At 35.8% G+C, this 26,354-nt stretch overlaps 1 protein-coding gene across 4 annotated transcripts in view; it reads right to left on the bottom strand.

The window, feature by feature from the left end:
• Positions 1 to 26,354, bottom strand: part of SPATA17 (spermatogenesis associated 17) — a 191,287-nt gene that overhangs the window by 77,633 nt on the left and 87,300 nt on the right. The window lies entirely within an intron of this gene.

Genomic DNA, 26,354 nt, shown 5'->3' with positions numbered 1-26,354 from the left:
AAGGATATTACAAAATATACTTTGTCTCCAGACCAACAATTTCAGAATGATTCATGGTTGAAGACTAAACATGTTAAAAACAACTAATAGAAACCATAGTTTCTATCTGCTACACATGGCATATTTGATATAATTGTATTTGAGAAAAAAATAACAGGACCTTAAGGCATTCATTTTGTATTCTAACCATTAACTATGTATATGTATACTTAACCAGCTCTGTAAGTTATACGTTCACTCACACAAACTCAAATATATAATGCTTGAACCAGTTTCAGGTACAAAGTATGAATTTAATAAATATTTGATTATTTGAAAGATTATTCATTATACAGCCTAATTAATGGCCACCATTTTAAGTTCTTTAAAATAATAAACTGGTATATGTATATATATATATAATATACAAACATACATGTGTGTATATGTATGTATGTGTATACATATGTATACAATCATTCAAAATAACACCCTGTATTTAATGAGTTGCATTCACATGGTTAGGAGCATTATTTCTATATCATCACATTACCCTTGCTGTCTATCACTGACCTTGTCACACATTGCGTCAAAATAGTCCAGACTTATTTAACACAGTGACTGCTATGCAATGGAGGTTCAATAGATGTATGCAGGATAAATGTTAAATTCAGGTTTAGCACATTCCACTCTCTGAAAATTCAGTGATCTTTGAATATACAAACTGCTTAGAACTATATTTTTATTCCTTTCCTATATACAAATGCATATTCATAAAGAAAAGCTAAATTTTAAACGATAGGATGACTTGTTTAGTTGCTCTGTAGATATTCTAGACTAATGTAAAGAATGTATCCATTAAACCTCTCTGTTTTTTCCTAAAACTGTGCTTTTCTCTCATGCCACCATCATACCCATAAATATTTCTGGTTGTTATATTTACCTCTTGGAATAAGCAAGTCCAAAGTATTATGACTACCTATGGTAGTTGTCTTTGAAAAACTATCCTAGGAAATTTTATATTTCTAGCCTAACTCCTCAGTAAGTATAAACCTCTATCTAATACCAACTCAGGCTAGATTCCGTGTCCTATCCCCAATGCTTCCTTAATAGCCTGGGGACAACTCTATCACACTACTTATTACATTGTTTCAAAATTATCTTTGTGTGTGTCCATCTTCCCTAAGCAAGCCGCTGGAGCACAGGGACTCTATTTTAGGTATTTTTGCATCTTCAGGGCTTAGCAAAGTTCTTAACATACAGTAGACACTCAAAAAATGAATGCTAAATGCTTATGTAGAAAAACAATGCACTGTTTAGAAAGGCCCATAAAGTCTCTATTTTACTCTTACTTTCTCAAGCCACATAAATATTTTAGTAAAATGTTTGAGTTTATTTCAAAATCTGATTGACTTCCTTCAAAATTATAGATTATATCCTTTTCATCTTTCTTAACACTTCAGGTTTAATTTGCTTTTGAATACATTGTGATCTAGAACTAAATTATCACAGACCCACTGAGTCATCTCCAATTCAAGTTTTTCCTACGCTAAGGAAAAAGTTAATGTAAATATATTTACCTATTTAAATTTTTTCTTGGATTGGCTCTTCTTTGAGACTTTTTTCCCTATACAATTTACATAAAATAAAAGTATTGGAAACATTATAGGCATTGTATAAGCCATTTTTAATGTCATGTTAACGTTCTCTTACTATAATACTAAATACAGAACAAGGTGGACACGTAAACAGATATTTTTAATGATGTTAATGTAAGAAAATTAATACACATATGTATTCAAAATAGCTTTTGGTGAACAGTAATTTTTAAGTGGATGGTAATTTTTAAGATGATTTTTAGGGTGATTTTCTAAGATGAGACTGTATCAATTGTAATGAGAGAAAAACAATAAATTTTATACTAAAAAGACTATTCTGACATAAAATAGAACTAAATCTACATAGTCTATGAAAGAGATATAAGAGAATACCATTCTGTTTAGTGATGACCTAATTAACTGAAGTCTGTTAGTTTATCATTTCCATAATCTTACAGATTAAAATGGTAAAATGCACACAATATAACTAGATTATAATTTACCATTTAAAAATATCTATCTACCTGAATAACTGCTACCAGCTATTAACTTTACCCCCATTAGAAATCTTCCTTGATCTCCTTCACATTTGCATGCACATGTATACATAGGCTAGATGGGAAATGCAAATAGATCAGTAGACATGATAGCTTTCTTAAATTATATTTTGCAACCTATATGGAGATCTCCTCATGTGTATTCTCTTTGCAATTTAAATCATATACAGATAGAAAATATATTTTAATTGAATGGAAAATGTATCATTTAAAATCTTCAAGGTGTCAGTATTTTAGAAATTAATTTAATACATTTGGCTAACTTTTGTCAATGAAAACGGTCCAGCCCCCCTCAATGCCTACAGCAAGCAGAGACCCTATCTACTTACATTAATATAGTATCCATTTAATTATTATTTCTTTAAGTTAACAAAACAACCCGAACTATTATCTCAATTGCTATATTTCATTAATTTGTAAGCCACTTTGTGAATAATGGTTTGCTATGGATTTTTTAAAAAGTATTACTATGAGTCACAGAAGACAAAGTTAATCCTCGGGGACTATGACATATTTTTCCGTTTTCACATTTTTCACAACTTAGGAGGGCTAATGCCAAGCTAGCTTTGGGGACTTCATTTTCAGCAATAATTTTCTAGAGTGACCAACACTATGGGGAAATCTGTGCTAACTGTTAAAAAAAAAAAAAAAAAAAAAAGAAGCCTACAACTGAGTTATTTGCAGTACTGTCATGCTAACATTCAACTCAATAAGACCCAAGAAATCTCAGGAGAGGACTCTGCTAATAGCTTCTTACTGACCTCCCTGTATCAGGCCCGGCTGCTGACTGGTGGCCCAGTGGTGAATACAGCAAATGAGGTGTGAAAGCACTGATTTTTTTTAAAGGCTATGATTCTGACTCGTCAAAATGAAAGGAAAAAAAAAAAGGCAATGAGTTATATAATAGATATATATTTTTCTTGAATTTCCCCCCTTCAGACCTTCCATCATGGGAACTTAAGCATGACCTAGAATATTAATTATGCCAGGTTGAACAGCGAGCAAATGTACCATTTGTTACCCGGTCACCCTTAGCATTACATTAATATTTTGAACCATTCCATATTTCTAACAATCTATCATATCAGTTGGCTCTTTTCTTCTCAGTTTTTATTCTTCTACTGAAGAATTCTAAGGGCAAGTACTTTAAAAAATGCAGTTGACTTGAAAACAAATGGATATACTTGTTATATTTGGAGCATCTACTGCTGTATTTCATGAAGAATGTTTTTATCGTCATTTTCCACTCATACACTGACCTTTATTTTGTAATTGCCTGCGGGAAGCCAAAGTCTAATTTTTTCTCTTCTCTTTGTTATTGAGGTTTACTTTTAAAACGAGTTTCTGTAAAATAAAAAGAATTTGACCACGTACGCCTATAATTCCCATAGCATGATTACTAGTGCTTCAATTTCAGATTTTATCAGATTAGAAACAGTAATTTCTCATGATTTCAAAGTAATTGCTTATTCTAGGAATGAAGAACTCTACAGGGTACGTGGGAGAATTCAAGTTTTACTTTTGCAAATGACAATAACACAGCAAAAAGTATTTTCTTCAAATACACATTACTATATATTAAATAGGTGAACAACGAGGAACTACTGTATAGCACAGGGAACTATACTCAATTTTTTTTAAAAATTTTTTTATTGAAGTATAGTTGATTTACAATGTTGTGTTAGTTTCAGGTGTACAGCAAAGTGATTCAGTTATATATATATTCTTTTTCAGATTATTTTCCCTTATAAGTTATTATAAAATAATGAGTATCTTTCCCTTCAATATCTTAAAATAACCTATAATGGAAAATAATATGTATAACTGAATCACTTTGTTGTACCCTTGAAACTAACACAACATTGTAAATTTTACTATACTTCAATTAAAGAAAAGATTTTAAAGAAGTATTTTCTTGCCCCATGAACCAGATTTTGTGAATATCATGAGAGATGAACAATTCTAAATGGCGGGCTGTCTAAAATATGTTTGAGTTCTAAGTTTTAGTAAAAAATGCTTTTAAAATATAAGACACTAGGCAAGCACAGAAGAGTAGTAAAGGTCTCTAATAACTAGAAAAGTGGAAGTGGGCCAGGGAACTGCGAATGAAATATTTGCCGGGGTGGGGACTGCTGAGTCAACACTGACCAATGCTCTTCATCATAATTATCGGGACATACTAGTGCCAGGGGATTTATAAAAATCCCACTCCGCAAATAATTGCCCTGCCGTTAGGAGACAGAGTGTTAACACACTGTCACAGGCCAGCGTTTAGTAAGATAGTCTACATTCAATTACTCTTGCTGAGAACTAAAAGGAAACATGGTCATTTCTCAGATACAGACAACAGTCATGTTAACCCTCAGATACAGCATCCCAGAAGGAATAATAATTTCATGGAAACATTAGCGATTCACAAAGGATATATTTGGTATGGTTCTTATCTATCTAAGGCAAGAGTTTTTTTTTTCTTTAAACTACAAATGCTTTTTCTCGTCTTTCACTCCATTAAGAAATAATACGCTTAAATGTCTTCAGTCAAATTATAGAGGGGGTACGTTAAATGCAGAGCCCCCAGATATAGCCAGCTTTATTAGGTTAACAAATGATTTTTATAAATCATTCGGATATACGAAGCATTATTATATGTTAAAATATTCTCATGAAATGTTGATTAAAATGAAGAAATTTAAATAAGATACCATTCTCCATATACTAATTTAATTCAATAAATATTGAGCATCTTCTAACTTAGAAACACTTTGCTGGATCTAAGGTGGGTACAGAGATAAATAAAAAGTGATCACTCCCATCAGGCCATTCTCGGAGGGGGCATGGGGAGAATGATTTTATGACTGACAATAACACAACCAGCCTGTAGTAAGTGTCTTTTAATAACTGTTTAAAAGAAGTATACACCAAAAGTTATGGTAAAGGTATATACCCTTTAGAAAACCGTGTGGAAAAAGTATTTGAATTTGTTCTAAAGATGGGTAGAATTTTGGCAATAATTGTCTTGCTCCGGACGCGCAGGCTCAGCGGCCGTGGCTCACAGGACCAGCGGCTCCGCGGCATGTGGGATCCTCCCGGACCGGGGCACGAACCCGTGTCCCCTGCGTCGGCAGGCGGCCTCTCAACCACTGTGCCACCAGGGAAGCCCAAATTTTGGCAATAATAAAAGGAAGAAAGGTAATCCAGGCTAAGGGAAGGGTAAAATCAAAGACATATTTGTGGGAAAACATAGGCCACTGTTCAGTGAACATCACTTTGGCCAGTTTAAGCATGAAGCTATAGTCAGAAATGAGCTTGTGAAGATAAATTGAGGCCAAATTCTAGAAGGTTGCAAGATTGCACTTAATTCTACATATGATGTGGATCTGTTGATTTTCACATTCTCCTTTAGAAGGTAAAAGTCTGAAGCAGGCCCTACTGGTGCACGAAGCGTATAGAAACAGACCCAGTGGAAACCTAGGCAAAAAACACAGTTGAAAGAGACAGAGCAAGCATCAGAACTAGACTCTGATACGGCAGGGGTATTGGAATTATCAGAACAGGAATTCAAAATAACAATGATTAATAAGATAAGGCATCTAACAGATAAAGTAGACAGCATGCAAGAATGGATGGGCAATGACAGCAGGGACATGGAAATTCTAAGTAGAAATTAAAAAGAAATGTCAGAGATCGAAAACATTGTAACAGAAATGAAGAATGTCTTTGATGGATTTATTTGGAGACCAGACATGGCTGAGGAAAGGATATATCAACAGAAATGTCCAAAATGGAAAAGCAAAGCAAAGCAAAAGAAGTCTGACAAAAATGTAACAGAATGTCCTAGAATGGTGGGACGACTACAGAAGGTCTACCATACACATAATGGGAAAACCAGAAGAAGAAGCAAGAAAGAAAGGAATAGGAGAATTATTTGAAGTAACAATGACTGAGGATTTCCCCCAAATTAATGTCAGGCACCAAATCACAGATCCAAGAAGCTCAGAGAACACCAAGCAGGATAAATGCCAAAAAACAAAACAAAGCAAAACAAAATGAAAAAAAACCCTACACCTAGGCATATCATATTCAAACTTCAAGAAATCAAAGATAAAAAATCTTGTAAGAAGCAGAGGGGATAAACACCTCACTTATAAAGAAGGAAAGATAAGAATTACATCCAGCTGTTCCTCAGAAACCATACAAGCAAGATGAGAGTAGGGTGTAATATTTCACCCAGAGTGAACCCTCATATAAACTATGGACTTTGGGTGGTAATGATGTGGGAGGGGTGTAGACAGTACAGTCGTCCCTTGGCATCCTCAGGGGATTGGTTCCAAGATCCCCCCCACCAAACCCGCAGATACCAGCATCCGAGGACGCTCAAATCCCTTATAGAAAATGGTGTAGTATTTGCATATAATCTTCACACACACCCCAATACTTTAAATCATCTCTAGATTACCTATAATACCTAACGCAATATAAATGCTGTGTAAACAGTTGCCTATGCACAGCAAATTCAAGTTTTGCTTTTTCAAACTTTCTGGGTTTTTTTTCTTTGAATATTTGAATCCATGGTTGGTTGAATCCACGGATGCAGAATCTGAGGATATGCAGGACTGACTTTATATGGCAACTTCCCGCTCAAGTTTGCTGTGAACCTAACATTACTCAGAAAACAGCCTATCTTAAAAAAGTTAAACACATGTTTAACATATAACACAACAATCCCATTCCTGGGAATTGATACAAGAGAGATGAAAATATATGTCCACACAAAGACTTGCATGCAAATGTTTATAGTGGCATTATTCACAGATGCCAAAAATTCGATGTAATCCAAATGTTTATCAACAGGTTAATAAATTAACAGAATGCAGTTACCCATAGAGTGGAACACTATTCAACAATAAAATGAAATACTTACATATACTATAACATGGAAGAATCTCAAAAACATTATGCTAAATAAGTTAGATGCAATACCACATACTGTATAATTCCATTTATGTAAACTGTCCAGAAGAGGCAAATCTAGATGAAGAAATGTACAGAGGCATGAGGTACATGGAAATCTCTAGACCTTCCACTCCATTTTGCTGCGAACCTAAAACTACCCTAAAACAAGCTTCAAACTTATATTTAGTCCCCCTCCATCTGCTCCGCTTTGAACCCCTCTTACCCTCTACAGGGAAGCCAGAGTAATAACTACAAATAAAAAAATGGTTTTGGTCCCTAAAAGACTATAAATGGGGACTTCCCTGGCCGTCCGGTGGTTAAGACTTCGCCTTCCAATGCAGGGGGTGTGGGTTCGATCCCTGGTCTGGGGAGATGAGATCCCACATACCTCATGGCCAAACAACCAAAACATAAAATAGAAGCAACATTGTAACAAATTCAATAAACACTTTAAAAATGGTCCATATCAAAAAAAATCTTAAAAAGAAAAAGACTTTATCGTTTTTCAATGCACCTAAGAAAACCTAACAAGTTCTTAACAAAGTCCTTTGTTCTGTTCCAATCTCATTTAAGCCACTCTAACCATCCGTCACTACACACCATCCACATTGGCTTTCTTTCATTTCCTCAAAACATGCCAGGCTCTTCCATGACTCAAATTCATCAAAAATGTTTTTTCCATCTGCTTACTTGCCTGGCCAAATTATATGCATCCTTAAAGCTTCACATTAAATATCACTCCTTTAGAAAGACCTTTTGTGACCCCGTACACATTGTCCTACTATATTATTTCCCCCAAAGTTCCCTGTTCATTTTCTTCATGGCACTTATCACTTTAAGTTATTCACATATATGACTATTTGTTCTTTAATGTCTACCTCCCCAACTAGAATTTAAGCTCCATCAGGGTAAGAATAGCGCCCATTTTCCTGACGTTTATATACTTAAGTTTGTAGTTCTCAACTCTGGCTACACAGTAAGTTCATTTGGGCAACTTGAAAACTACTATGTCCAAGCTCCACCCTAGATCAACTCAGGTGGAATCTTTGAAGCACGTGCCTAGGCATTAGCTTAGTTTTGTTTTTAAAGAAGAGCTGAGAATCCTGACTTATTACCCATCTCAATACCTGGCTCAGAGTAGACAATCAATCCATGTTTATCTGAATAAGTGATACAAGACCAGAAGGCTGTAAAAGGAAGCAAAGCCTGTTTATTCAGAAGTAAGAAGAAAGACCAGTGGAAATAGAAGAATGACATGGAAAGGGAGCATTTTATAGAAACAGAATCAAAAGACATGGATAATAGGTTAATCAAGATATAAGGTACACTACCAGATGTAAAATAGATCGCTAGTGGGAAGCAGCCGCATAGCACAGGGAGATCAGCTCGGTGCTTTGTGACCACCTAGAGGGGTGGGACAGGGAGGGTGGGAGAGAGACGCAAGAGGGAGGAGATATGGGGATACATGTATATGTGTAGCTGATTCACTTTGTTATAAAGCAGAAACTAACACACCATTGTAAAGCAATTATACTCCAATAAAGATGTTTAAAAAAAGAAGACGACGAATATAAGGGAGTGTGGAGTTACAGAAAATCTTGCCTTTAGAACCCCAGCAAGAGTTCACAAGAAGAGCAGTTATGTGGGAATGTTCATCTCTGTTTGGGGGATGTTAGGACTGAGCTTCCCACAAAGCATTCAGGTTGAAAGGTCCAGTGTGGCGTTGTCGGAGCAGTCTGCAACTGAGGAAAGAGGTCATAGCTAGCAACCGGAGCGTTTTCTGAATAAAAATGGCTGAAGGTGTGAAAATGGATGGAGTCACTGAAGGGGAGACTAGAGACTGAGGGACTTTTTTCTAAGAAGTCTTAGGGATATGTATATAGGAAGTAAATGGGAGAAGGGAAGCTCACGAAGTGAAGGTCAATGGAAAGAGCGAACAGCGGGGTGGGGGTGGGGGCAGGACATCAGGGAGAAGGTGGTTTCATGGAGGAGGTCACCGGGGTCAGATGTCAGGGAGGGTGGAACAGCATAAGGACAGACACTGTACACCTGGAATGGTAATTAGAGGGTGACAGGTGACCTCTGCAGAAGCAGATTCTGTTCTTGTGGCAGAAATCATATTGTAATCCATTGAATGTGAGGAAGAAAAAAGAAGTGGAGGCTGGTTTGAGGCTTCCAAACTATAGCAATATCATGATGACTCAAAAAATCTTGGGACTGAAAGAATATTTTGTTGTCTTTCCCCAGTCAGGATTTCCCTTTAACCATATTGCATTTTGAAAGAATTTCTGAGAAAGATTTCATGTAAAAGATTTTCTGGGAAATCTTCCCCATTAAACAATTCCTTTCTCTCTTTATCTGTAAATGTCAGGTCAGTCTTTTACTGATCCCTGCAAGAACTGGATGCAAGTGGCTTGTTTTCCCACTTACGTAATTTCTCTAGACCTTCTCCTTTCCCCAACCTGCAGTAAACCCCATCTACCCACCACCAGTGTGGCTTCCTTTACCTTCTCTTTTGTCTGCTACCTTAGCAGTCTCTCCAGCTTTGGCTTTGCTTTCTGTCTTTCCATTTGAGTCACAGCCTTTATAAATAATTATAAAATACTGAAATTAGTATTGACATGGAGAGATAGCCATCCGGGGAGTAGTGCATTCTGTGGGCATAAGATGTCTGGTGTTTGAGCTGGATCATGAAAGAGGAGAAGGGATTTGTTTGGTGTGTAAAGTGAGGAAAGACATTCCCAGAAAACAAGACGATGTACAAAGGAACAGAAACTTAAATAAATTTGATATTTAAAAAAACTATATATGCACTCATATGACAGAGTAAACAAGATACACAAGAATTATTGAAGAAAAGTGAGAAGAAATGACCAAAGAGTGGGAGGAAAAGCTGACTATAGTGTCACTAAGGCCAAAGAAGGTTACAAGATCACGGGTGTGGTGAGCAGTGTGCAGACCTCTGAGAGGTCACATGAATTTATAATTCGGAGATTCCTGGGTGACCCGATCAAGAGTTATTCTCAGTAGAGCCGTGGAAGTGGAAACTCCATTCACAGTGATCTGAAAACTCCCTATTGTGATTCCTCTGATATACGATTTCCATACATTCTGAACCGGCTCATCATACACACAAAGGAAGCCTGAATCCCCTAAGGAAAATAGAAGAAACATGTTTTTATGAAGGATGTTTTTATGACCACCATCCCCCTAGAAACCTTCCATTATACACCTGTTTTCTACTCCCTCTGGAAACCTAGTGTTTTCCCTTGCTTGGTTCTTCTACAGATGATTTGATTTGAAAATGATTCCATAGTTTGGGTTTAAAAGATGACTTCCAAGACAATTAGTTGCTAAAAGAAAAATACTTGGCATTATAGAAACAGGCAAGTAAATGAAAATTTTCTTTTGTTAAAGAAAAGGTACCAGTGGCATGGAGCATTTGTCACACTTTATTCCCAGTGTTCTATGGGGCTCTGCAAAAAACTGCTATCCCACGAGTCTTTGAAGAAGGATTTTTTTAAGCAAACAAGAGAAAGTCATTTTAAATTGTATCGAAGTATAGGACTGACTGCCTCGTGGGCATGGAATGCTATGTTGCCTTAATCTGGTTGGCTACAGTCTTGTGTCCATATCCTAAAGACCACCGCATTTTCAGATCACTGTGCTCTCGCGTAGTTTTGTTCTGAAGACCTGTGGCTTCTCGTATGGAAACTATTAATTAGTACCTGTTAGGTACAGATTATACCTGCCACTTTGTGACAACTGAACTGGGTGATTAGGATTTTTTTACTTTTCTGTATGTTATCTCCAATAAAAATTTTATCTTAACTTTTTTATGTTATCTTTTTTGCTTTCCTATTTTGCTCTGGTCTCCTTGATGGTAGGGAGCCTGGAAAATCCCACCCAATATGCTTTACAACCCTACTATCTTTTATTACTACTTAAACTGTAAGCCCCTCCAGTGGTAACATAATTTGGCCACAAAATAATTAGCAGAAAAGTAATTTTTTCAAAAGAAGTTGGCCAATTAATATTTTGATGAAAAAAACTGATCTGGTCTAAAATGAATAATAGTCTAGTCTCTACTTTTATGGGTGTACTACTGGGTTGTTTTACAACTTTGTATGTGATTTTTTTTTTTCAAGATTTGAGGAAATAGTACTGCCCTTGTACTTTTTAATCCATAATTCACTTCCAGTCTATAATATCACTGTGCTAACTGAAATTAAAACATAAGCACAGCAACTTAAATTTCCCCGTTAACAGGAGATAGCTGGATCAAGCAACTATTTGTCTATTTGTTTTTTGGTCAAATTGATTATGCCCAAATAAATTTTTGCTAAATTAATCACAGCTCTCCTTTACATTTTCTGGTATACTCATCCTCAAAACCCTGTTACTTTTCCCAACACTCCTGATTCCCTTGCCTATAATTCTTTCTGCCTTGCCCTGTGGATCCCATCTCCAGTCTATGCTAACCCACTTCCCTATGCCCTCAAGCTTTTCAATAAATACATTCTCTACCTTTTTTTATTACAATTGAAGCTGCCTTCTCCTCGAGAGCACCACTTCCTTTGCTGCCTTTCTGAGCAAAACATTTCAGTATTTCCCTGTATCACAGTGACCAGGGAGAGATTTGCATCATCTCCTTTCTCCAATGTCACTTTCAAACCACTGTCAAATCTACCTTCTTGCGGTCTGAACATCTCTTTTTTCTCCCTCCTTATGTCTCAGACTTGCTGGTCATTCTCCCCGTATTCATGATAGCCTTTGGCACCGTGGTTCAGGCTTTCCTTTGACTATGTGTTTTGGCATAATTTTAGGTGATTTCATATACAGATGGGCAACCATTCCAATAGTTTATCTTCACAGTTCTTTGACTCCTTCACCTTCACTGACCTTCACCCTTACACAGTGTTAGCCACACTCTACAAAAACCCGTTGTCCAGACCTGCTCTGTGTTAATAATTCAGTAAGCTTAGACACCAATATCTCTCCCTCTTAACTTTCTAGTCTACTAGTTCTCACATTCTTATTTTTACTGACCATAAGATTGATTCCCTAAAGATCTCAAGTCCAGGGATCCCGCAAGTTGTTCCTAATCTATTGTCTCCTTTTTGCCCTCACTTTTTCTCCTACTAATATGAGTCACATGGTTGATTATTTTAATGACTCAAGTCCCTAACATCCACCATCCTGTCATATCTACATGGCCATGCCCCAAACCAGAATCCATTCAACTGCACAATATAACTTAGTGGTTAATTAGTTAAATCTGACTTCCCAACTCTACCTCTTATTTCCTCTCTGATCTTAGCCTATATTACTTAACCTCACAGCAACATGGGTATGTCCTCTGAAATAGCAGAACTATCTCATCAGGTCGTGTATAAGTTTAAACACATGAATACAGCTAAAGCACTTTGAACAGTGCCTGATACAAAGAAAGCACTCAATAAATGCTATTTTTTTTTAAAGAGGTAGTATCATGTACTCATTGTGACTATGAGTTCTGGTCTAGACCATCACGTACTAACACTGACCTTGGGTCCTTACTGAATCTCTTTGTGCAGCATCAATGAATTGGGGATAACTGTCTGCCTTATAGGGTGGTATACGAGAATGAAGAGAGGTAATTCATGTAAGGGAATCAGAAGAACACTTGGCTCACAGTAAGCCTCCAATGAATGTTAGCTCTTGTTACCGTTATTCTGCATGTTTACAAGCTCAGGCTACTGCTAACTGCTGGAATAAATCATATAACCAGGCGGGCTGGAGATACTATATATTTGTGGACTTCAAATCTACCTAGTCCCTCCGAGCCCCTAAACAGCCCTCTGCCTATGCTTCTTCTCAGGTTTATTTTAGAAGATCAATCAGGACACTGAAGTCCTCAAACAGCAATTACTTCAACCTCCAACCATTGCTATACAAGTATCCATATACAATCCTACACTTGTTTTATTCCTTCCTGACTTATGAGGCAAAATTCTCCTTCTGTCTCTTTCAGCCTACACCTTTATGCTCATCGTCACATCCTCTCCCACCTTTTCCAGGTCCACGCTTATTTAGTTATTTCATCTCTCGCGTCTTTTCAAGCTTTCTGCTGCAAGTCGCTCTTCTGTGAACAGGTACGAGTTTCTACTTTTATGAAAACCTTCCTCTAACCCTGCTTCCTCATCAAGCCTATAAATCTAATCAGTGGGAGTACATATTTCCTATTCCTCACATTTCCATTGGCCTCTCTCTGCCCTTCACTGTATCGAGGAACAAGGAGTGAGCTCTCAGTCTGGCACATCAGGAAAGGAGCTGGTCCAGCCTAGTTTAGCCCCTTCCTCCCATTTCTTGAAAGTCAGCCCGTCTATGGGAAAGCACATATCCTTTACTTCCACTTGCTTTAAGATTCACAAGGATGGACTCAGTTTTCCTGCTTTGCTTATGACGGGGAAGAAGATTTAATTATAAAATTAAGTAGAAGCAAGTTTATTATTGCTTCAGATGCAAACTTCCAATACAGCTCTCATTCCTAATAAAACTAATACTGTTGATCTCCATCTATCTCTCTCTCAACTTGTTCTGAACTCGGGCAGGGAGAAGTGGGTTTAGGTATTGGGCTCTTTATCACCTCTCCCTTCCCAACCAAGTTTCCGCCCTGACTATTCCGTAACGGTGCTTCGGCAAACATCGTGCCTCACTTTTGCCATTAACTATATGGACATCTCAGATAGTGCTGAACATACCAATAGATAAAGCTTCCATCTTATCATTTGGGACAGATCAAGCCCACTTCTTTCATTGACATGAGCATTCATTAATTGAAAGAAACATTACTCGTTAGATCAAGAGTGAGATGTCACAGACATTTGTGTTCTTATAGCTATCTCTTGATCTCAAATAATATGATCACAAAACAATGTGTAACTCCGTGTTGAACAGGATTCTGTTGTTTCAAAATTTCAGCTGATGCCTCAAAGGTGAAAATACTTAATAGATGACAAGTACCCAGCCTGACTCCTCTCTTTTCCTAACAAGGCGAACACATTGCCTAAAAGCTGCCCAGAAGTGCCCATGAAGACTTGCTTGCCTTCCTGTGAGAGGGTCTTGCATATTAGACTTATGCCTTCTACCTCCTGATGTCTAAAGGAACTGATGAGCTAATTCACACAGGGATTAAAGGCTAATGATGCTGAATATGTTGTCTACTAGATACCTTCAAATAAACAGAACTTTAAAGATATGATTTCAGCCATCATCCAGGAAAATATTCTTGAGATAGGACCTTTCTCAGGCCCCTTCGAACCATACCATAAAGAGAAAGCATGGTTTCGAAGACAGCCAGATCTGAGTTTGAATTTCAGCTCCACCCTATCGACCTGTGTAACCTGGTTTGATTTGGGACATAAGGAGCCTTTAAAATTGTTAGCTTCCCCTACGCCTTTTCATTGTATATAAGATTTGCCCTTTTAAAAACAACATCAAATATATTTTAGCAATATAGAGATCAGTTGCTAAAAATTATTATAGCTTTAAAAATTTTTTTAATAGTTTTTTTTTAATGCAAAGAAGAACTAGTGAATATTTGAGATTGGAATAAAAGCTTCCTTTCTTATTTTGAATCTAAAATTACTACAAATCAGAATTAGGACGTGTGTATATACCATTCATCTATTAGTCAATTGATATTACTTATGAGCCTACTTTGGTATTAGGGATATTAAAACGACATGATTGCTTTCTTTTATGAATTCACCTACATTAGGCCGAAGTAGGTGTAACCATAATACCAATGGTAAATGTTATATTAGAACATAGAGGGAGAAAAAAAGGAACAACTCTGCCTTGGAAGGTCAGGGAAAGCTCAACAATAATTTTAGCATTCTGATAATAGTTGACAGAGAAGTTGATTTCGGTATGGCTACATAATTAAGAATACAGGTAAGATAAATTGAATCATTTTAATGGTGTGAGTTCAAGAGTAATACAGATGATCATAAGTTAACTTATGTACATAAATATAAATAATTAATAGGAATACAACAAAATTATATTATTCTAATGATTACAGTTTATTTCAATGAGATATTAGAACTGAAATTATATGCATATGTATATATACATGGTTTAATTTAAAAGTAAATGGAAAATAAAGCCAAATAAATTTAAGAAAAAAAAATTGAAATTCAACTCATTAAGGAGACTAACAAACTAAGCATCTTGAAAACATAATTTTTCTCTAAACTAAGGAAGATTATATCCTTTGGGTAAATCTTTCCTTTCAGTACAATGATAGCTGTTAAGACATGCAGCTTATTTATTTTAGGTCCAAGAGATATTCACAGATTAAGATTTAAACATAAATTCTTTCCCTTTCCTCTCTTCTGCACACCTTCCTTCCATTTTCTCATCCTTTATTTTACTGTCTGTTGTGATACTGTGTGGATAACATAAGTCAGTTTTGACTGAAATACTTCCAACTGTCAAAAGATACAGTAGATAGAAATGGCGATTGACAAGACTATTAGTTACACAGAAAACTTGCCACTTCATACTAAAATACTTAAAATTATGCTTGTCACACCAAAAGGAAACTAATTTTATATATATTTTAAAATTAACAATTGTAATTCCTCTTTGGTTGTTTCTTTTCTGACTATAATAAATACATAAAATATTGAGGAAAATTTCTATGTCGTTTAAAATATTTATCTAATTTATATTGCATAAAATCTTAAGGTCATAGATGATTTCTTGTGTTGGGACTATACCTTAAATTAAACTCAAAAGTTAGGAAATACTCATGCTCTTAATAGTGGTCTTAATGACCAAATCAGCTACATTAGACAATGATTCAGTATCTTAACCACTGACTTAGTTAAGAGTTCATTTTAAGGAAACATTTGAAAGTATAATTGCTCTCCCTATGTCCCTAGTTTTAATACTAAGTGTGTTTGATTATAGGATGCAAGGGTTGGGAAAAGAGGTGTAGAGGAAGATTAAAGGAGGAAAGAGAAGGGAAGAAAGGAGATGAATTATACCAAAGCCTGAGATTTTAAAATTTGGCCACCAGTTACTCAGTTGAAAGATTTCTGAAGTTTTCCAATCCAGAAGAGTGAATTAAGCATCAAGGATATAGAGAGAGCAGGGCTTATCTATATAAAATTATTCTTCTCAACTCACAGAAGAGCTAGGTTGAACCATGAGCTGACAAACTCCACCTCTTCATTGTGCATCAGTTATAATAGCATCTAACTTAGAATTGGTCTCAATCTAAAGTATTTCTGAAATGTCCTGAAAATAGAAAAGTAATCATAATAATAGGAATAGATCTTTAAATCTACAAAGTATTACAGACCCAATTATTTCATCAGATCTAGTTAGAGCAATGGTATAACTTCCTTGTATTTCTAGGCTTTGGATTGCATTTTTTTTTTTTTTTTTTTTTCGGTATGCGGGCCTCTCACTCTTGTGGCCTCTCCCGTTGCGGAGCACAGGCTCTGGACGCGCAGGCTCAGCGGCCATGGCTCACGGGCCCAGCCGCTCCGCGGCATGTGGGATCTTCCCGGACCGGGGCACGAACCCATGTCCCCTGCATCAGCCGGCTGACTCTCAACCACTGTGCCACCAGGGAAGCCCCATTATATTATTAATAAAATTACTGATATCAAAAGGAACCCCTCAAAACTCTGTCTTCTCTAATCAATGAAGAAATTGATAGGATTGATTGCAATTAACTTACCAGCAACATTAACGTATACAAAACCAATAGAAATAAGTATGTAATAGTTAGCTGTCAATTATTTTTTGTGTAAAATGTTTATATACAATGCAATTTAAAATATTTAAATGGAGGAACATTTTACATTGAGGTAGGAAATGGGAACTACTTTTGTTATACATTTTATTCTAATTCTTTTCTGACTTGAGTTTTTTCTATTAAAACTGAATTGAATACCATTTTTAAGTAAAAAACATATATATGTCTATGTTGTATATATAGTTTTCTATAATATATATCTACATATGCATATGAAATTACTGGAAGAACATATACCAAATTTTTAACAGTGGTTATCTTTTGGATGGTCCAATATGAACAAATATTTTCTTCTGTGTTTATCTCTGTATTACCAGTTTTTGGTACTAAATACATTTTATGTTTGTAATTAGAGAATAGTCCCAATAAATATTACTTAAATGTTATTTTTAAAAAACTGTATTGGAAATTTTACACAAGGCTGCATTTGTGTGTTTATATACATACATATACATATAAACACATACATGTACATATGTGTATGTATATACAGGTTATTTTTTAATACCTAATGAGAACAAACTCTACTCCATACCCTAATACATTAAAAATTTACCCAGTCTACTGTATGGAAGTAAACTGATCCTGAGTTTATAAAATAAACTGTAAAAGAAATAAGAGAGAGAGAACTAAAGAAAACCAAGTGCTTCAATTTTAAAGATAGGACTAAAATAGTAAGGTTTATTTAAATGTCTGAATGCTGGATTTGGTATCTGATAAGCAGATGATTATTTAGAGCACATTAAAATAAAAGTCAAAACTTATCTGAGCAAATTTAACCAGAGCAGCAGGGTTTGCACATAGTACAAAAATGTAGTCCAAGAGGGAAGAGATATGGGAACATATGTATATGTATAACTGATTCACTTTGTTATAAAGCAGAAACTAACACACCATTGTAAAGCAATTATACTCCAATAAAGATGTAAATAAAAAAAATGTAGTCCAATCAGAGGTGAAATAACAGTGAAATTGATGAACTGTAACCTTTGGGCCCCTCATTTTGGTAGGCCCTTTCCAAGACACAGGGAGGGACCCTGGCAATGTGCTCACGTGGTTATGTTTTTTTCGTAAAATTTGCAAAAGTAAGATATCACTTAATTCCACTGTTTCTCTATACTCTGCCTTATCCTCTGTCATACCTGGGTTGGGTGGTATGAGAGTGGCTGTGGACATGTTGCAGATCAAGCTAGGAAGAAGCAGAGGTAGTTATATATTTCATTTTAGTTGGATATATTTATGTATAGATTTATGTATACATTTATGGATTTTTTCTGGTACTTTCAAGTATACTTAAAATTTGTTAGCAATCCCATGTAGGAATAACTTCCAGGAATATTCCTGCACCCACTGTGCAGACTCACCAGGAGTTACAAATAAAGGTGCAGATCTAGAGCCTGCATTGCAATACAAACATCCTAAGGGGTGTGGCTCTGGAAGTATGTGGGTAGTGGAAAAGAAACAGAGTTTGAGAGAGGGTGCAAACTGCCAGAATCTGGACTATGGAAAATCATTCCAAACTTCACATGTGTAAATTATAAATGGAGAATTTGATTCTCGTCATTTCCATTACAAAATGGAAGCTCTCCCCTTTCAAAAATGAACTCAATAATACAGCATAAGCAAATAGAAATACATCATTTAACTTCTTATAGTAATGAGAAATTTAGATCAACATTCCCAGAGACAAGAGTGAATAAAATTTCCCTTCTCACTCTAGAAAATATAACAAAATTATTGTCAAATAAAGAAGTGATCAGAGAGTATGAAGCCGAAATATGGAGAACACATATTATAGAGCAGTCAGGCAGTCAATAAAACTACCGTTGTATTTTTCTATTTTGAGTTCTGGTATTTTCAGACATTAACATTTGAAATGTGTTTGAAATGATTTTTTTTTATACAGCAGGTTCTTATTAGTTATCTATTTTATGCATATTAGTGTATATGTATGTCAATCCCAATCTCCCAATTCATCCTACCACCACCACTTTCCCCCCTTGGTGTCCATAGGTTTGGTCTCTATATCTGTGTCTCTACTTCTGCCCTGCAAACCGGTTCATCTGTACCATTTTTCTAGGTTCCACCAATATGCGTTAATATACGATATTTGTTTTTCTCTTTCTGACTTACTTCACTCTGTATGACAGTCTCCAGATCCATCCACGTCTCTACAAATGACCCAATTTCATTCCCTTTTATGGCTGGGTAATATTCCATTGTATATATTTACCACATCTTCTTTATCCATTCATCTGTTGATGGGCATTTACATTGCTTCCATGACCTGGCTATTGTTAATAGTGCTGCAATGAATATTGCGGTGCATGTGTCTTTTTGAATTATGGTTTTCTCTGGGTATATGCCCAGTAGTGGGATTGCTGGGTCATATGGTAACTCTGCTTTTAGTTGTTTAAGGAACCTCCATACAGTTCTCCATAGTGGCTGTATCAATTTACATTCCCACCAACAGTGCAAGAGGGTCCCCTTTTCTCCACACCCTCTCCAGCATTTGTTGTTTGTAGATTTTCTGATGATGCCCAGTCTAACTGGCGTGAGATGATACCTCACTGTAGTTTTGATTTGCATTTCTCTAATAATTAGTGATGTTGAGCAGCTTTTCACATGCTTCTTGGCCATCTGTAAGTCTTCTTTGGAGAAATGTCTACTTAGGTCTTCTGCCCATTTTTGGATTGGGTTGTTTGTTTTTCTAATATCGAGCTGCATAAGCTGTTTATATATTTGGAGATTAATCCTTTGTCCGTTGATTCGTTTGCACATATTTTCTCCCATTCTGAGGGTTGTCTTTTCATCTTGTTTGTAGTTTCCTTTGCTTTGCAAAAGCTTTGAAGTTTCATTAGGTCCATTTGTTTATTTTTATTTCCATTTATCTAGGAGGTGGGTCAAAAAGGATCTTGCTGTGATTTATGTCAAAGACTGTTCTTCCTATGTTTTCCTCTAAGAGTTTTATAGTGCCCAGCCTTACATTTAGGTCTCTAATCCATTTTGAGTTTATTTTTGTGTATGGTGTTAGGGAGTATTCTAATGTCATTCTTTTACATGTAGCTGTCCAGTTTTCCCAGGACCACTTACTGAAGAGACTGTCTTTTCTCCATTGTATATCCTTGCCTCCTTTGTCATAGATGAGTGGACCATAGGTGCATGGGTTTATCTCTGGGCATTCTTTCCAGTTCCATTGATCTATATTTCTGTTTTTGTGCCAGTACCATATTGCCTTGATTACTGTAGCTTTGTAGTATTGCCTGAAGTCAGGGAGTCTGATTCCTCCAGCTCCATTTTTTTCCCTCAAGACTGCTTTGGCCACTGGGGGTCTTTTGTGTCTCCATACAGATTTTAAGATTTTTTGTTCTAGTTCTGTAAAAACTGCCACTGGTAATCTGATAGGGATTGCATTGAATCTGTAGATTCCTTTAGGTAGTATAGTCATTTTCACAATATTGATTCTTCCAATCCAAGAACATGGTATATCTCTCCAACTGTCTGTGTCATCTTTGATTTCTTTCATCAGTGTCTTATAGTTTTCTGAGTACAGGTCTTTTACCTCCTTAGGTAGTTTTATTCCTAGGTATTTTATTCTTTTTGTTGCAATAGTAAATGGGATTGTTTCCTTAATTTCTGTTTCTGATCTTTCGTTGTTAGTGTATAGGAATGCAAGAGATTTCTGTGCATTAATTTTGTATCCTGCAACTTTACCAAATTCATTGATTAGCTATAGTAGTTTTCTGGTGGCATCTTTAGGATTCTCTATGTATAGTATCATGTCATCTGCAGTGACCGTTTTACTTCTTCTCTTCCAATTTGTATTCCTTTTATTTCTTTTTCTTCTCTGATTGCCACGGCTAAGACTTCCAAAACTATGTTGAATAATAGTGGTGAGAGTGGACATCCTTGTCTCCTTCCTGATCTTAGAGGAAATGGTTTCAGTTTTTCACCATTGAGAATGATGTTTGCTGTGGGTTTGTCGTATATGGTCTTTATTATGTTGAGGTAGGTTCCCTCTATGCCCACTTTCTGGAGTGTTTTTATCATAAATGGGTGTTGAATTTTGTCAAAAGCTTTTTCTGCATCTGTTGAGATGATCATATGGTTTTTCTCCTTCAATTTGTTAATATGGTGTATCACATTGATTGATTTGCATATATTGAAGAATCCTTGCATCCCTGGGATAAATCCCACTTGATCATGGTGTATGATCCTTCTAATGTGTTGTTGGATCCTGTTTGTTAGTATTTTATTGAGGATTTTTGCATCTATATTTATCAGTGATATTGGTCTGTAATTTTCTTTTTTTGTAGTATCTTTGTCTGGTTTTGGCATCAGGGTGATGGTGGCCTCATACAATGAGTTTGGCAGTGTTCCTTCCTCTGCAATTTTTTGGAAGAGTTTGAGAAGGATGGGTGTTAGCTCTTCTCTAAATGTTTGATAGAATTCACCTGTGAAGCCATCTGGTCCTGGACTTTTGTTTGTTGGAAGATTTTTAATTACAGTTCCAATTTCAGTGCTTGTGATTGGTCTGTTCATATTTTCTATTTCTTCCTGATTCAGTCTTGGAAGGTTGTGCTTTTCTAAGAATTTGTCCATTTCTTTTAGGTTGTCCATTTTATATTTTTGGCATAGAATTGTTTGTAGTAGTCTTTTATGATGCTTTGTACTTCTGCAGTGTCTGTTGTAACTTCTCCTTTTTCATTTCTAATTTTATTCAAGTCCTCTCCCTCTTTTTCTTGATGAGTCTGGCTAAAGGTTTATCAATTTGTTTATCTTCTCAAAGAGCCAGCTTTTAGTTTTATTGATCTTTGCTATTGTTTTCTTTGTTTCTATTTCATTTATTTCTGCTCTGATCTTTATGATTTCTTTCCTTCTACTAACTTTGGGTTTTGTTTGTTCTTCTTCCTCTAATTCCTTTAGGTGTAAGGTTAGATGGATTATTTGAGATTTTTCTTGTTCCTTGAGGTAGTCTTGTATTGCTAGAAACTTCCCTCTTAGAACTGCTTTTGCTGCATCCCATAGGTTTTGAATCGTTGTGTTTTTGTTGTCATTTGTCTCTAGGTATGTTTTGATTTCCTCTGATTTCTTCAGTGATCTGTTGGTTATTTAGTAACGTATTGTTTAGCCTCCATGTGTTTGTGTTTTTTACATTTTTTCCCTGTAATTGATTTCTAATCTCATAGCATTGCAGTTGGAAAAGATGCTTGATATGATTTCAATTTTCTTAAATTTACCAAGGCTTGATTTGTGACCCAGGATGTGATCTATCCTGGAGAATATTTTGTGTGCATGTGAAAAAGAAAGTGTAATCTGTTGTTTTTGGGTGGAGTGTCCTATAAATATCTATTAAATCTGTCTGGTCTATTGTGTCATTTAAAGCTGTGTTTCCTTATTAATTTTCTGTCTGGATGATCTGTCCACTGGTGTAAGTGAGGTGGTATAGTCCCCCACTATTACTGTGTTACTGTCGATTTCCTCTTTTATTTCTGTTATCAGTTGCCTTATGTATTGAGGTGCTCCTATGTTGGGTGCATATATTTATAATTGTTGTATCTTCTTCTTGGATTGATCCTTTGATCATTATGCAGTGTCCTTCCTTGTCTCTTGTAACATTCTTTAAAGTCTATTATATCTGATATGAGTACTGCTACTTCAGCTTTCTTTTGTTTTCCATTTGCATGGAATATGTTTTTCCATCCCCTCACTTTCAGTCTATATGCGTCCCTAGGTCTGAAGTGGGTCTCTTGTACATAGCATATATATGGGTCTTGTTTTTGTATTCCTTCAGTGAGCCTGTGTCTTTTTTTTGCGGTATGCGGGCCTCCCACTGTTGTGGCCTCTCCCATTGTGGAGCACAGGCTCCGGACGCGCAGGCTCAGTGGCCATGGCTCACGGGCCCAGCTGCTCTGCAGCATGTGGGATCTTCCCGGACCGGGGCACGAACCCGTGTCCCCTGCATTGGCAGGCGGACTCTCAACCACTGCGCCACCAGGGAAGCCCGAGCCTGTGTCCTTTGGTTGAAGCATTTAATCTATTCACATTTAAGGTAATTATCGGTATGTATGTTCCTATGACCATTTTCTTAATTGTTTTGGGTTTGTTTTTGTAAGTCCTTTTCTCCTCTTGTGTTTCCCACTTAGAGAAGTTCCTTTAGCGTTTGTTGTAGAGCTGGTTTGGTGGTGCTGAATTCTCTTAGTTTTGCTTGTCTTTAAAGCTTTTGATTTCTCCATCCAATCTGAATGAGATCCTTGCTGGGTAGAGTAATCTTGGTTGTAGGTTTTTCCCTTTCATCACTTTAAATATGTCATGTCACTCCCTTGTGGCTTGTAGAGTCTCTGCTGAGAAATCAGCTGTTAACCTTATGGGAGTTCCCTTGTATGTTATTTGTCATTTTTCCCTTGCTGCTTTCAATAATTTTTCTTTGTCTTTAATTTTTGTCAGTTTGATGACTATGTGTCTTGGCATGTTTCTCCTTGGGTTTATCCTGCCTTGGACTCTCTGTACTTCCCGGACTTGGGTGGCTATTTCCTTTCCCATGTTAGGGAAGTTTTCAACTATAATCTCTGCAAGTATTTTCTCAGGTACTTTCTCTCTCTCTTCTCCTTCTGGGACCCCTATAATGTGAATGTTGTTGCATTTAATGTTGTCTCAGAGGCCTCTTAGGCTGTCTCCATTTCTTTTCATTCTTTTTTCTTTATTCTGTTCGTGGCAGTGAATTCCACCATTCTTTCTTCCAGGTCACTTATCCGTTCTTCTGCCTCAGTTATTCTGCTATTGATTCCTTCTAGTGTAGTTTTCATTTCAGTTATTGTACTGTTCATCTCTGTTTGTTTGTTCTTTAATTCTTCTAGGTGTTTGTTCTGTAATTCTTCTACGTCTTTGTTCAGTATTTCTTGCATCTTCTCGATCTTTGTCTCCATTCTTTTTCCGAGGTCCTGGATCATCTTCACTATCATTATTCAGAATTCTTTTTCTGGAAGGTTGCCTATCTCCACTTCATTTAGTTCTGTTTCTGCGGTTTTATCTTGTTCCTTCATCTGGTACGTAGTCCTCTACCTTTTCATTTTGTCTGTCTTTCTGTGAAGGTGGTTTTCCTTCCACAGCCTGCAGAATTGTAGTTCTTCCTGCTTCTGCTGTCTGCCCTCTCTGAAATGATTTTTGCTCATTATAAAAAATATTCCTTTTCTTGTATTTGTAACTTTGTATGCTATCTTCTTAAAGGTGGATCCCCAAATTGTATAAGCTTCAAGCCCCACGACACATGAATCGGCCCCAGGTCACATGTATAGGAGAGATTTACAGTGTGCTGGCTAAAGAAAACAAATTTTAAATAACTTTTAAAATTTAGTATATTGAAAAGAAAAATATAAATAAGAAAAGTAGCTAGGCACTTTTCTACTTAAGTGGTCTCTCTTTTAATTAATTTTGATTTTATTTTTGCCTCTGTCTGCATTTTTCCCTCTATTTCTTTGATGCATGATTGTTAAATGATGGCAAGGAGAGAAGTGTGGAAAAGGGATTCATTTTGGGGACACAACAAGATATTTTCTTTAACCACTTCATCTGTCTCTTCAAAGAATACTGATAATGGATAATTTTATCCCTTTCATATATTACAGGATAATAAAAACTATAATGTTAAAGAGGAAAGAAATAAAATGTAAAAGTTAATAGCTAATTCATTCTCCATGGTAGTTCAGTCCTTGGCCTTTTCTGAACAGAGAATGCCAATAGTAACAAATTATGTGATGATTATGTGATATGGATAGTTCACTTGGGACCAAGAACAAATGACCAAACTTCAGAACCTGCCTCTTAAACTATGGATCCAAAGATCATAGGTCAGAACTTTATTCACTACATAATCTTCCTGAAAGAATAAATCTTCCAAGTGTCCAGAGGAAAAATGAGTACCAAACAATAGAATTTTAGTCACCAGAAAGATAACTGCTACTTTACAGAATATTGTGGGGATAAATAAAATAAAAGTGCTTTGTGCTATTCATAGGAGTGCACCATAGAAATCTACATTATGTTCTGGCTTGTTTCACTCATTTATATGCAGGCCCTAGTTTTTCTCCATCTTTGTACATGAACTCACTTAGAATCAGTTTCTTATAACACTAAACCATTTCAGAGAAAGCATAAAAAGAGAGTTCAATGAATTGCAGGTAACTCAAGGAGCAGTACATAATCAGAATCCTGGTGCTTTCAAGAAGGATAACTGGATGATGATAAACCTAGAGATAGATAGAGAGAGAGAGAGAGAGAGAGAGAGAGAGAGAGAGATCATCCTAGAAACTAGGAAGGAACAAAATTAATGTTTTGAAGTGAAAGAAGTGGTTTTATAATGATCAAGAGGTCTAAAATGAACCCAAGAGAGTCTTTATAGGGGTATGTTTTAATATCACACTTGAGTTTCCCAACCATTTCTGTGGTACACCATTGCCTAAGGACAATGCCTTATGAGAAGACTCCGCAAAGATACTTTCCAAATACACCATATATATGAAGACATATCACACACACACACAAACACACAGAGGCAGGTGCACCCTGAAAGGTTGCAGTTCTTCTGTTACTGCAGCACCTCAAATTAAAAGTGAGCAATCACATATTAAGTACTTAATATATGTAAGGCATAGAAACTTCCCACTTATGATACTGGAAAGATAGAGTTGAAAGCAATAAATGATTTGGAGGACTTACTATACTTCTTAATTTTTGCGTTTTTTCATCTTATAAGATTTATCTTGTAAAGATGTTGTCCATACCAACAGACTACCACTTAATTTTTGGTATATCAAATTTACTTTTTAAAATGAAGGGATTGTCCTTCTGTATACAAATGGAATTTCATATAATTTTCAAAACAAAGTAGCTGAAGCCATTTGTTTCTCTAAAAAATAAAGTTTTGTCAATATTAATCAGAGTATGGAGCCTTTTTAAAGAATCATAAATAACTGAAAGTTGTTATCTCAGAGTTGATAAGAAAATTTTAACTACCCACTAAAGGAAAAACATTAAAAATCTATTACATAAAGATGACATGAAAAATATTTCCACAAAATATGTATTTTAATTAACTATATAATTTTTCATTTTAGTTTTAATTTGAATATGTATAAACTATTAAATTCCATAACTAAAATAAAATGTAGTTTTAATATACTGAGTTATAAGTATATCTTATATTTATTTATCCTTTTTATTGACATATTAAAATTTAAAAAAACAGGGTAACATTTTCACTAATCGGGAAATTATTAATGTGTGTAATTTTATATAGTAACCTATATTTCTAAATATTAATTTTTCTGAATAGATCTTGAGCTTTACATTTGTATCTGCAACTTTGCTGATCTCCAGAAGGATACTTAAAAATTCTGGCAACATTTCAGAGGCAGTATCTTTTAATGAATCCAACAATAGGCCTTTGCATAT

The sequence above is a fragment of the Tursiops truncatus genome, chromosome 1 (assembly GCF_011762595.2).
Source record: "Tursiops truncatus isolate mTurTru1 chromosome 1, mTurTru1.mat.Y, whole genome shotgun sequence".
Taxonomy (NCBI): Eukaryota; Metazoa; Chordata; class Mammalia; order Artiodactyla; family Delphinidae; genus Tursiops; species Tursiops truncatus.
The sequence above is the reverse complement of the archived record's forward strand: the minus strand, read 5'-3'. Positions and strand labels throughout refer to the sequence as shown.